The sequence below is a fragment of the Hyperolius riggenbachi genome, chromosome 1 (assembly GCF_040937935.1).
Source record: "Hyperolius riggenbachi isolate aHypRig1 chromosome 1, aHypRig1.pri, whole genome shotgun sequence".
Classification (NCBI taxonomy): domain Eukaryota; kingdom Metazoa; phylum Chordata; class Amphibia; order Anura; family Hyperoliidae; genus Hyperolius; species Hyperolius riggenbachi.
This window is the reverse complement of record NC_090646.1, coordinates 565,121,502-565,134,521: the sequence shown is the minus strand read 5'-3', so window position 1 is coordinate 565,134,521 and position 13,020 is coordinate 565,121,502. Positions and strand designations below refer to the sequence as shown.

Genomic DNA, 13,020 nt, shown 5'->3' with positions numbered 1-13,020 from the left:
TGTCTGGCAGCCTTGCTGATCCTCTGACTCTAATACTTTCAGCCATAGACCCTGAACAAGCAAAGCAGCAGATCAGGTGTTTCTGACATGTCAGATCTGACAAGATTAGCTGCATGCTTGTTTCTGGTGTGATTCAGACTTTACTGCAGCCAAATAGACCAGCAGGGCTGCCAGGCAACTGGTATTGTTTAACCACTTTAGGACTACGGGCTTAAAGAGACTCTGTAACATGAAAAACCTCCCCTGGGGGGTACTCACCTCGGGTGGGGGAAGCCTCCGGGTCCTAATGAGGCTTCCCACGCCGTCCTCTGTCCTACGGGGGTCTCGCTGCAGCCCTCCGAACAGCCGGCAACAGGCCCGACTGTGACTTCAATATTTACCTTTGCTGGCTCCAGCGGGGGCGCTGTGGCTGCTTTCGGCACGGAAATAGACGGAAATACCCGATCTCCGTCGGGTCCGCTCTACTGCGGAGGCGCCGGAAACTTGCGCCTGCGCAGTAGAGCAGACCCGACGGCGATCGGGTATTTCCTTCTACTTTGGAGCCGACAGCCGTCAGAGCGCCTGCGCAGGAGCCGGGAAGGTAAATATTGACGTCACCGCTGCACGGAGGGCTGCAGCGAGACCCCTGAGGGACAGAGGACGGCGTGGGAAGCCTCATTAGGATCCGGAGGCTTCCCCCACCCGAGGTGAGTACCCCCCAGGGGACGTTTTGTCATTACAGTTCCTCTTTAAACCCCCCTAAAGACCAGGCCATTTTTTACAAAATAGGCCACTGCAGCTTTAAGGCCTTGATGCAGGGCCACACAACTCAACACACAAGTGATTACCCCACCCTCCTTTTTTGCCCACCAACAGAGATTTCTGTTACATAGTTACATAGTTATTTTGGTTGAAAAAAGACATACGTCCATCGAGTTCAACCAGTACAAAGTACAACTCCAGCCCGTCCCCCACATACCCCTGTTGATCCAGAGGAAGGCGAAAAAAACCCCACAAGGCATGGTCCAATTAGCCCCAAAAGGGAAAATTCCTTCCTGACTCCAGATGGCAATAAAATCCCTGGATCAACATCATTAGGCATAACCTAGTAATTGTAGCCATGGATGTCTTTCATCGCAAGGAAAGCATCTAAGCCCCCTTTAAATGCAGGTATAGAGTTTGCCATAACGACTTCCTGTGGCAATGCATTCCACATCTTAATCACTCTTACTGTAAAGAACCCTTTCCTAAATAAATGGTTAAAACGTTTTTCCTCCATGCGCAGATCATGTCCTCTAGTCCTTTGAGAAGGCCTAGGGACAAAAAGCTCATCCGCCAAGCTATTATATTGCCCTCTGATGTATTTATACATGTTAATTAGATCTCCTCTAAGGCGTCTTTCCTCTAGACTAAATAAACCCAGTTTATCTAACCTTTCTTGATAAGTGAGACCTTCCATCCCACGTATCAATTTTGTAGCTCGTCTCTGCACCTGCTCTAAAACTGCAATATCTTTTTTGTAATGTGGTGCCCAGAACTGAATTCCATATTCCAGATGTGGCCTTACTAGAGAGTTAAACAGGGGCAATATTATGCTAGCATCTCTGTTGGTAGGCTATGATCACTCCCAGGATGTTTTTTTTTAATAAATATTTATATCTTTATTTTTACAATAAAAACGTGTTATTTTTTTTTTTGTATACTCCCTCTCTCCCGCATACATCAATAAAGGGCGTCGCGGAAAAAAGGGCGAGAGGTGTAAACGATAAGCAGTAATACCATTTATTTATAAAAATACCGTGTTGTATTTCGTTTACAAATAACGTTTTACAAATGTAGAAATCATTAAATAATGTGTATGAAATCGCCAATTGTGAAAACGTTGATCTTTCCTGTTTCAAAAGTGAAACTTATAATTACGTTTGTTAAAAAAACGATAATATATGTTTAATCGTTATAATTGTATATTATTGTGAATAACCTTCATTTATCGTGTATTCTTATAATAAAATCTGAAAATATTGTTTATAACGATAATATAAATATAACTAAGTTCGTAATAAGTGTTGTAAAACATTAGTAAGTATTACTAAAATTTTACTAAAACTAAACCTAATCCTACTCTCACACAGAACCCTCCCTGTGCCTATCCCTAACCCTAAGACCCCCTTGGTGGTGCCTAATCCTAACCACCCCACTGGTGGTGCCTAACCCTAACCACCCCCCTGGTGGTACCTAACCCTAACCACCCCCCTGGTGGTGCCTAACCACCCTAAAGGCCCGTACACACGCCATACTAAAGGCAATGACGTTGTCACCTCCCGCTGGGCAGGTGTTCCAGCGACAGTCCGGCGTGTGTACATTCTGTCTGCAGACTGATAAGGCTGTTTCTGAGCGATCCGCCCGGCGGATCGCTCACAAGCAGCCTTATCAGTCCCCCGACCACCCCCCTGGTGGTGTATATTGTACTGTAACTATACCTAACTCTACTCTCACACAGAACCCCTCCTGTACCTATCCCTAACCCCTAGACCTCCCTGGTGGTGCCTAACCCTATCTACCCCCTGGTGGTGCCTAACCCTAACCATCCCCTAGTGGTGCCTGACCCTAACCACCCCTCTAGTGGTGCCTAACCCTAAGAACCCCCTGGTGGTTCCTAACCCTAACCACCCCCCTTACTGATCGCTTTATTATGTGGATAATAATGTTTTACAAATAGTGACTGTAAAAAATATATTGCAATTTACGTTACGTACTAATTACTTTATTTTGTGAATAATAATGTTTTACAAACATTAAGGGATTACATTTTAAATACTTTTGTGTGGATAATAATGTTTTACAAATAGTGACTGTAAAAAATATATTGCAATTTACGTTACGTACTGATCGCTTTATTTTGTGAATAATAATATTTTACAAACAGTAAGGGATAACATTTTAAATAATGTTTTAGTTAAATACGATAAATATGTTTAGTATTTTTATAAACATTATTCGTCACGGACACATTTTCTAAACTTAAATCATCACAAGCGCAGTTATAAAACATTAAAAATCTCTGGGCGGCGTTTGTAAAACGTTAATAATCTCCGGCGCCCTTTTTTCCTGTTTGGCGCAATTAAACGATATTTATTATGGGAGTGAATGGCGACGCCCTTTTTGTCCACTAGCTGCCGGTGCCCTTTTTTCCTGTTACCCTTCTCTCCCTGCCTCCGCCAGCCAATCACTGTGATCGGCTGTCATAGGCTGCGATTCACCCCTGTGCCTGCCAGTAGGACAGCCGTGTCACATGGCTGTCCCCAGTACAGTGATGCCTTAGATCGCAGCGCTGTACAGAGTAAATAGACAGCGGTTTCGCCATCTAACAGTCTCCTGGCGGCGATCGCCACTGGGAGGCTGATGACAGAGCGGGGATGCGCACGCATTGACACGCACAATCCCCTTCAATCTCCGCCACCAGGACTGCACGTCGATCGGCGTTAGGCGGTCCTGGGGCTGACGCTGCGTCCACTCCAATTGGCGTGGAGCAGTCCTAAGGAGGTTAAAAGGAAATAAATATGGCAGCCTCCATATCCCTCTCATTACAGTTGGCCTTTCAGGTGTGAAATTCAGATACTACTGAAACCAAATGGATCAGCAGGACTGCCAGGCAACTGGTATGGTTTAAAAGGAAATAAATACGGCAGCCTCTATATACCTCTCACTTTAGGTTCCCTTTAAGGGTGTTATATTTGCCAAACAGTAGAGTCAGCAGGGTTTTTACCATGGTAACTAAGTAAAGTTTCTGGAGAGGATAAAAAGCTACAGGAGAGTTAACATTTAAATAAATCATTTTAACCCCACTAATTTACAAACTAATTTAGATAGAACTGATATATGCTATATCAAGATTGTGAAAAGTGGTAATAAATATATTCTCAGGAAATTGAGCAATTCAATATGTTTGTTGTACATTTGGACAAAAAATGCATTATATAGCCGTTTGAGAAGACGTGTTCTAGTACATCTCAAAACATTTGTGTGCGATTTGACACAGACATTCATTTGAACTTATTAAATTCAGGCACAGTATATACTTATGTTGTCAGAAGATGTAAGCGCCTGCACATGATTGCCCCAGATTACTTAATTGTCCTGCTGGTGAGGTCACGCCCTTTTGGCATTAAGTTGATGGGTCTCATGGAGCCTTAATGGATGCTTACCCATTCAGACAGGTAAAAACACTAGATGCAAATGGGAAGAGGAAAACGTATGTTTTTCTTTTTATTTCCAGCCATTTCCAAAGTCTTCTTAAAGCAAAACTCCAGATAGACACTTAAATGCACACATCTGCCAAGTCATTCACGTAACCTTCTTCTACTTCACAGCCAAGCCACTAACATCACTTTTTCCTGTTTCACTTCCTCCAACTTCCTGTGTCATCTGCCGGCCCATTGGGCAGACAGCCCTTCAGATGTTTATTATTCGCTGTTTAGTGAATGGGCCAGTGATACAGGAAGCTGCAAAGTTTCAATAGGAAAGGTTTTTTGTTTTATTTATTTCTTTTTGGGAATATACAGTGTGGCAGAGGTGTGTGAATCTCAAGAGTAAGTGTCTTGTATAGTTACTCCTTTTGCAGGTTTATAAACATTCCAACAGTTTGAATTATTGCCTGGAGTTTAACTTTGAAATGCTTACCAGTCCTTAGTTTGGTAAGTAGTTGCTCTATCAGCGTTATGGTTACTGTAATTATAGCAGGCCACCTGACTACCTAGGACTAATATACTTTCCATCTGTGAGTTTTTGTTAATATAATACTATTACACTATAATCAGCACAAGATAGTCCAGCGTTGACTCTGGAACTATATTCCTCCACACTTATGCCCAACTTAATGTCAGGATTCCATTTATATTTAATTGTCATTCACGTACTTGTGCCATCTATTTGTGTGATCTCAATGCAAAGTTCCTGGCACTGTTCAATAAGCACAGGGAATTGGGTTTATCAGTTTCCTTCCTCAACCTCATGTTCTACTGTAACTCCAATGTCTTCCAGGTAAAAGGTTAAGGACAAGTACAAGACAAGTCTTGTATACGTGTCCAACAAAGTGCGTGACCAACTCCACGACATGACCAAATGCACAACCGATTGATTGCATGACTTGTTTTTTCTGCACATCATCCAACTGAACGACCAGCTCACTTGCATAATTTATGCGCAAGGGGAACGACAGACTGCACGATATAGCCACATTCAAAACAACTACAAGTCATTCAAACGACGTTGACATGTGGCCAACTATCAGCCCAACAGTGGTGTGAGTTGGATTGTGTTAATCGCCTGTTATCAGCTGCTCGTCTAGTCATTTGCCATGTGTACACACGCCCAGCTATCGTCTAACAGACCAAGTTTGGATGATAGTTGAGTTAAATAGTTAACACGGGTGTACGAGCCTTTAGACTTTTAGGAATAAATGGTGTATTGGTAAGGAAGGGGGTTGAAGTTAGTACTAAACAGAGAAGGGGAAGAGAGTTGAAAAGTTAAGGTTGATGTTTGAACCTAAGTATATCCCTATCCTAAAGCCTTAAATATGTTCTTGACCCTTAGCTAGCCTGATATGTTTGCCTACTTTTGCCTAAATCTAGTCTAATACTAGGCTGACCAATCACTGTCCTACTGCAAATTTTCACGGACCCTTAACTTAATTCACCTTCGAACTCTTTGTATGGCATGTGAACTTGTTGTCTCCTATTTTTAGCACGAATGGCAGTAGTGTGATGTTGGAGGTTCGATCTGGGGTTGGATGTGGACATAGTTATAAAGCACCTGAATTTAGTCAAAAAGAGGGTGGAGTGGAGGGGGGGGGGAGGGGAGTATACGCATATTCCATCTACTTCATTCTAAGTCTTCTAACAGATGTACTACAGTTTTAAGATGTACTAGATGAGTGACTGTTAATTATGAATACTACTTGGGGAACACTGGACAAAGCTATTTCAAAGCTTGAAGATTTGCTTTAAGGTAGCTGCATATATATCCACCGTCAGAAATTATTTCAAGATAAATTTAAGCATTTCAATCAAATCTCTGAAATTTCCTCGCTTCCTTGCCTTTAGTCAGTAAGGTAATTTGTGGTCAATACTGACTATCTGGACAATCTGTAGTGTGATCCAGACCAGTAGACAGTCTGAGTTATGTGATCAATACTTACTATCTGGACAATCTGTAGTGTGATCCAGACCAGCAGACAGTCTGAGTTATGTGATGGGTTCATGTTTGTTTATTTATTTTACTACACTTAGTAAAACTCAGTGTGTTGAAACCTACAATGTGGTGTCCAGTAGTTATGAAGATTGGCAAATATTTATTGCTTGTCTGATAAAGCCAAGAGCATGGCTACTCTTTTTATCTCCAAATGTTCTACTTTGATACTTTAGATTCAAAGCTAGACAATGGCATTATAGTTGAAATCTCCAAAACTGGATCATTGTGTGGCTACTATGAGGCAACACAGACCGTTTTCATCTCAGACACCTTCCAAAATGAGGCCAGCTATTTTAGTGGAGCATTATTTTTTTGCCCACGTATGAAGGCCATATGCTTTTCTGTTACTCAACAGAAATTCTTAGACTTTGACCTCTAGTGAATTAGACTGGAAAAGGTGTTGACTGTTGACATCAGGTTACAATTATAAAGTGTCTCTGGAAAGTGATAAGTTTTTTTTTCATGGACTTTATTAATATATTTTGTTTACATTTAAATGGAATGCACATATGCATACCTCCACATTGTTGTACGTTCAGATGTGTAAAGTTATATGCTCTATGGCAGTTTCTTGGTCTGCGGCCAGGAGTTGAGGTCATTTGGAGATTGTACTGAGAATACAGCACAGCTGTTAAAGCCCTACAGTCAGTATAGAACTTTCAGAGGTTATTTAAGCAATGGTGTTGCAATTTTGAAGAGCTCTGTTGACATTTTTCACCTGAACACTGCGTTTGATGATAAAGTCTAACTTCGGAATGCTTCTTAGATCCTTTTGATCTTGTTTGCATTAAATAATATATTTGTCTTTAATTATTGGGACATAAATATTAATAATAATGATAATAGCATGCTTCTGTTCACTGGATATGTCAAGGAATGGGAGGGCATGAAGTCTATCCCATTACTTAACGTGTGGGGAAACTATGCCATTGTTAGGTGAGCGACTGCCAGTTCCTGCGACTTAATTGATATGGAATCCATTTCATCCAAAGGATTTTATTCTACAAGCGGTATGATAGAATGTATTATTTTTCATTATTTTACATTGAAGACCAGTATGCTTATATAGCTGAAGACAACCTCCATTTATAAAGGATACAACTAGAGGCCTTGTTATAGATGGAGTAAATGTTGGCGATTATGGAGTTGATTCACTAAACGTAATTCAAAAATTATCTTGCTTTACTTATTAACTAATGATTACTTTCTTCTTATCTGTCTTAACTCATGATGGGACATATCCTATTTGCAAATGCGAGCTACTCATCACCTTTCCACCGCATGAGGATTACTGGAAAATCCTATCGCCTGTTTCACTTGTGTGATGGCTGAGTGCTAGAGAGCATAACTCATCCGTAAGCCTAGCGATGCGCTCATATCCCAAGGGGTTAGAAAGTGAAAGTTTGTGCTGTCTTGCTGTCCTTCAGCACCACGACACTGCTGCCTTGCTCCTCCAGGAGATGCGCGCATCTGTTGTAAGAGCCTGCACTCGCCGTACATCCGCTGCCTTATTCCACTTCATCTGGAGGTCTCTTTTTATAAGGAGACCCCCCCCGTCGGTCTGTCTATGCAGCGCCAAACCCTCTTCCCCCTTCCCGCAGCTCAGCCAGACAACTTCGGCCCTCAGCAATTCTCCTATCACTGCCGCTGAACATCCACTGCCCCTTGCTGCAACTCCTGTTGGTGTAAAAGTCTCTGAGCCCTGGAAAAGCATCTTCGAAGCTCCCGCCAGGGCTCCCCATTGGTTAAATCCCTGAACCATTGAAAATCCTCATTGGTCCAGACAGTGCAGGGAGAATTTCTGAGGGCCAGGTATAACTGGCTGAGCTCCGGGGGGGGGGGGGGGGGTTGCCACTGCATAGACAGACTGGGGGGGGGGGATCTTCTTATTAAAAGACCCCCAGATGCAGTGGCGAAAGATGTGTGTTAGCGTGTTTAGACCTGCTGTTTGCATCTCTTCTCGACAGCATGAAAAATTTTATAGTATAGGGTGTAAAGAATTCACTGATTAACGCTGGCAAGTCTGAGGACCCTTTTACACTAGGACGTTTTCATTGCGTTTTGTTACCTGTTTTTATCCCAGCAATGCAAGTCTCTGGGACATTTCAGATCGAATGCGATGCACTGAAAGCATCTGATCTGATGCAAAAGCATCAATGCACTACAAGCCAGCATCAGCGGCGACATGCGTTGATTGGAAGTCATGTAAGTTAAGTCTGAATGTACAAGCAGCACAGGAGATGGGGTTCTGGTATTCTCTATACTGAATACTGTAATGCTGTGTACATGCAGCACATGATATGGGGTTCTGGTATTATCTGCATCATGCCGATGTACAGACAATAGAAGGGATCCGTGTGTTGTCTGTACTCGATCCTGTGGTGCTGAATGTGAAGCAGCACAGGGTTGGCATCCGTGTGTTGTACTGGATCCTGTGGTGCTCATTATGAAGCAGCACAGGGTTGGGATCCGTGTGTTGTCTGTATTGGATCCTGTGATGCTGAATGTGAAGCAGCACAGGGTTGGGATCCGTGTGTTGTCTGTATTGGATCCTGTGGTGCTGAATGTGAAGCAGCACAGGGTTGGGATCCATGTGTTGTCTGTATTGGATCCTGGGGTGCTGAATATGAAGCAGCACAGGGCTGGGATCCGTGTGTTGTCTGTACTGGATCCTGTGGTGCTGAATGTGAAGCAGCACAGGGTTGGGATTCGTGTGTTGTCTGTATTGGATCCCGTGGTGCTGAATGTGAAGTAGCACAGGGTTGGGATCCGTGTATTGTCTGTATTGGATCCTGGGGTGCTGAATATGAAGCAGCACAGGGCTGGAATCCTTGTGTTGTCTGTACTGGATCCTGTGGTGCTGAATATGAAGCAGCACAGGGTTGGGATTCGTGTGTTGTCTGTATTGGATCCCGTGGTGCTGAATGTGAAGCAGCACAGGGTTGGGTTCCGTGTATTGTCTGTATTGGATCCTGTGGTGCTGAATATGAAGCAGCACAGGGTTGGGATCCGTGTGTTGTCTGTACTGGATCCTGTGGTGCTGAATGTGAAGCAGCACAGGGTTGGAATCCTTGTGTTGTCTGTACTGGATCCTGTGGTGCTGAATATGAAGCAGCACAGGGTTGGGATCCGTGTGTTGTCTGTATTGGATCCTGTGGTGCTGAATATGAAGCAGCACAGGGTTGGGATCCGTGTGTTGTCTGTACTGGATCCTGTGGTGCTGAATGTGAAGCAGCACAGGGTTGGAATCCTTGTGTTGTCTGTACTGGATCTTGTGGTGCTGAATGTGAAGCAGCACAGGGTTGGGATCCGTATCATGTCTGTACTGGATCCTGTGGTGCTGAATGTGAAAGCAGCACAGAGTTGGGATCCGTGTAATGTCTATACTCGATCCTGTGGTGCTGAATGTGAAAGCAGCACAGAGTTGGGATCCGTGTGTTGTCTGTACTGGATCCTGTGGTGCTGAATATGAAGCAGCACAGGGTTGGAATCTCTGTGTTGTCTGTACTGGATCCTGTGGTGCTGAATGTGAAGCAGCACAGGGCTGGAATCCGTGTGTTGTCTGTACTGGATCCTGTGGTGCTGAATATGAAGCAGCACAGGGCTGGAATCTGTGTGTTGTCTGTAATGGATCCTGTGGTGCTGAATGTGAAGCAGCACAGGGTTGGGATCCGTGTGTTGTCTGTACTGGATCCTGTGGTGCTGAATGTGAAAGTAGCACAGGTTTGAGATCCGTATCATGTCTGTACTGGATCCTGTGGTGCTGAATATGAAGCAGCACAGGGCTGGAATCTGTGTGTTGTCTGTAATGGATCCTGTGGTGCTGAATGTGAAGCAGCACAGGGTTGGGATCCGTGTGTTGTCTGCATTGGATCTTGTGGTGCTGAATGTGAAAGTAGCACAGGTTTGAGATCCGTATCATGTCTGTACTGGATCCTGTGGTGCTGAATGTGAAAGCAGCACAGAGTTGGGATCCATGTGTTGTCTGTACTGGATCCTGTGGTGCTGAATATGAAGCAGCACAGGGTTGGAATCTGTGCGTTGTCTGTACTGGATCCTGTGGTGCTGAATGTGAAAGAAGCACAGGGTTGGGATCCGTGTTTTGTCTGTACTCGATCCTGGGGTGCTAAATATGAAGCAGCACAGGGCTGGGATCCGTGTGTTGTCTGTACTGGATCCTGTGGTGCTGAATGTGAAGCAGCACAGGGTTGGGATTCGTGTGTTGTCTGTATTGGATCCCGTGGTGCTGAATGTGAAAGTAGCACAGGTTTGAGATCCGTGTATTGTCTGTATTGGATCCTGGGGTGCTGAATATGAAGCAGCACAGGGTTGGAATCTGTGTGTTGTCTGTACTGGATCCTGTGGTGCTGAATGTGAAAGAAGCACAGGGTTGGGATCCGTGTTTTGTCTGTACTCGATCCTGTGGTGCTGAATGTGCAAGCAGCACAGGGTTGGGACCCGTGTGTTGTACTGGATCCTGTGGTGCTGAATGTACAAGCAGCACAGGGTTGGGATCCGTGTGTTGTCTGTGCTGGATCCTGTGGTGCTGAATGTGAAGCAGCACAGGGTTGGGATCCGTGTGTTGTCTGTACTGGATCCTGTGGTGCTGAATGTGAAGCAGCACAGGGTTGGCATCCGTGTGTTGTCTGTACTGGATCCTGTGGTGCTGAATGTGAAGCAGCACAGGGTTGGGATCCATGTGTTGTCTGTAATGGATCCTGTGGTGCTGAATGTGAAGCAGCACAGGGTTGGGATCTGTGTGTTGTCTGTACTGGATCCTGTGGTGCTGAATGTGAAGCAGCAGAGGGTTGGGATCCGTGTGTTGTCTGTACTGGATCCTGTGGTGCTGAATGTGAAGCAGCACAGGGTTGGGATCCGTGTGTTGTCTGTACTGGATCCTGTGGTGCTGAATGTGAAGCAGCACAGGGTTGGGATCCGTGTGTTGTCTGTAATGGATCCTGTGGTGCTGAATGTGAAGCAGCACAGGGTTGGGATCCATGTGTTGTCTGTAATGGATCCTGTGGTGCTGAATGTGAAGCAGCACAGGGCTGGAATCCGTGTGTTGTCTGTACTGGATCCTGTGGTGCTGAATGTACAAGCAGCACAGGGTTGGGATCCGTGTGTTGTCTGTACTGGATCCTGTGGTGCTGAATGTACAAGCAGCACAGGGTTGGGATCCATGTGTTGTCTGTAATGGATCCTGTGGTGCTGAATGTGAAGCAGCACAGGGTTGGGATCTGTGTGTTGTCTGTACTGGATCCTGTGGTGCTGAATGTGAAGCAGCACAGGGTTGGGATCTGTGTGTTGTCTGTACTGGATCCTGTGGTGCTGAATGTGGAAGCAGCACAGGGTTGGGATCTGTGTGTTGTCTGTAATGGATCCTGTGGTGCTGAATGTGAAGCAGCACAGAGTTTGAATCCGTGTGTTGTCTGTATTGGATCCTGTGGTGCTGAGTGTGTTGTCTATGCTTTCAATTGGATGTGATTATAGTCTGCTCATCGCACCCGAGGCATGGCAATTCCATCTCTTTTGCATTTGATTGTGGGAAGTTAGAGCAGATATCACTGCTTAATTAGGCCATCTGCATGCTGGAGACCTTCCTTCATCAGTTAACTTCTAGAGGTCACTTAATTTACATATTAATGAGGAGGGAGGACCCTTAAAGATGTTATTTCATCAATTGTATACAACCTTAACCATTTTATAAAGCACAAAACATACAGCACGAGAATGACACCCGTATAATGGTCAGTTTGAATTACGGTTTCGGTGATATTTGTAGGTATATTTTATCTGTTGTGTTTTGTGAGCTTTATATCGGTATCTGCAGCCATCTTCTATCACGATTGTATCTTCCTTTAAGTTTGTCTGACATTCTCTCTGTTGAATAGGATCAAGAATCCTCCTCGCTGTCAGGACTATTTGAAGCCATAGATTCATCTAGTCCTCTGTGGCTTCCATTTTATCAGGAATTCATAGCGGCTTTTGCTGATCTACCATTTTTACATATCAGTGTTTCACTTGTATGATTTCTAGTGAGACAAGCTGAGACCTGGCTTCCTTTTACTGCGTACCAGAGCAAAAAGAGCCGTCTCCAGTGTCTGCTCTGCAGAGAAGGCCGATTCATGTGTAAATGATCAGTTGCCCTTCATTTGCTTGGCCTGTGGAGAGTACACATGGAGATAAAAAGCTTGGTGGGTCAGGGCTTAGTGTGCGCTTGTTTCTCCAGTGGCCACAATGACAGTGTAAGAATTGTTGTCAAAGATTATCAGGCGCGCTGTGATGTCTCTTCATTTTAATGCATGGGGTGAGAGAGGAATCTGAAAGGCTATGGAAAATATGTCTGCAGCGCTTCGTGCATTTGACGGCGCGCACAAAGCGGTATGATTTGTGTCACACAACTATTAATGAGGCTGTTTAGTGCACTGGATTTTAATAAAGCTTGATTAAATTTAGACTAATCTGTGTATCATTATTATTTTTTAGATCTATAGCGCCAACATCCTCCGTAGCGCTGTACATAGTACAAAACAAATATTGGGGAACATATACTGTAAATATGGGACATTCAAGACATTGTGCGATCACGACATCAATACAAGTACAAATATATGCTTAGTAAATGTGTGGTTTGAGATATCTCTAAAATTGGTACATGTTCATAAGGTTACAGCACAATAAGAAACAATAGGAGGTGGCGGGGCGTAACTAGACGTAACAGGGCCCCCCTGCAAAAATGGTAGCATGGGGCCCCCTTGGTCCCCGAACCCCATGCGAGCCAGCAAATCGCAG

General features: G+C 44.2%; 1 protein-coding gene and 1 long non-coding RNA gene across 4 annotated transcripts in view; one reads left to right on the top strand and one right to left on the bottom strand.

Annotated features, from left to right (window-relative positions):
* Positions 1-13,020, top strand: part of ARB2A (ARB2 cotranscriptional regulator A) — a 651,099-nt gene that overhangs the window by 591,186 nt on the left and 46,893 nt on the right. The gene's annotated exons all lie outside the window — the stretch shown is intronic.
* The window catches only part of LOC137527053 (uncharacterized), a 99,887-nt gene that overhangs the window by 82,826 nt on the left and 4,041 nt on the right, over positions 1-13,020 (bottom strand). The gene's annotated exons all lie outside the window — the stretch shown is intronic.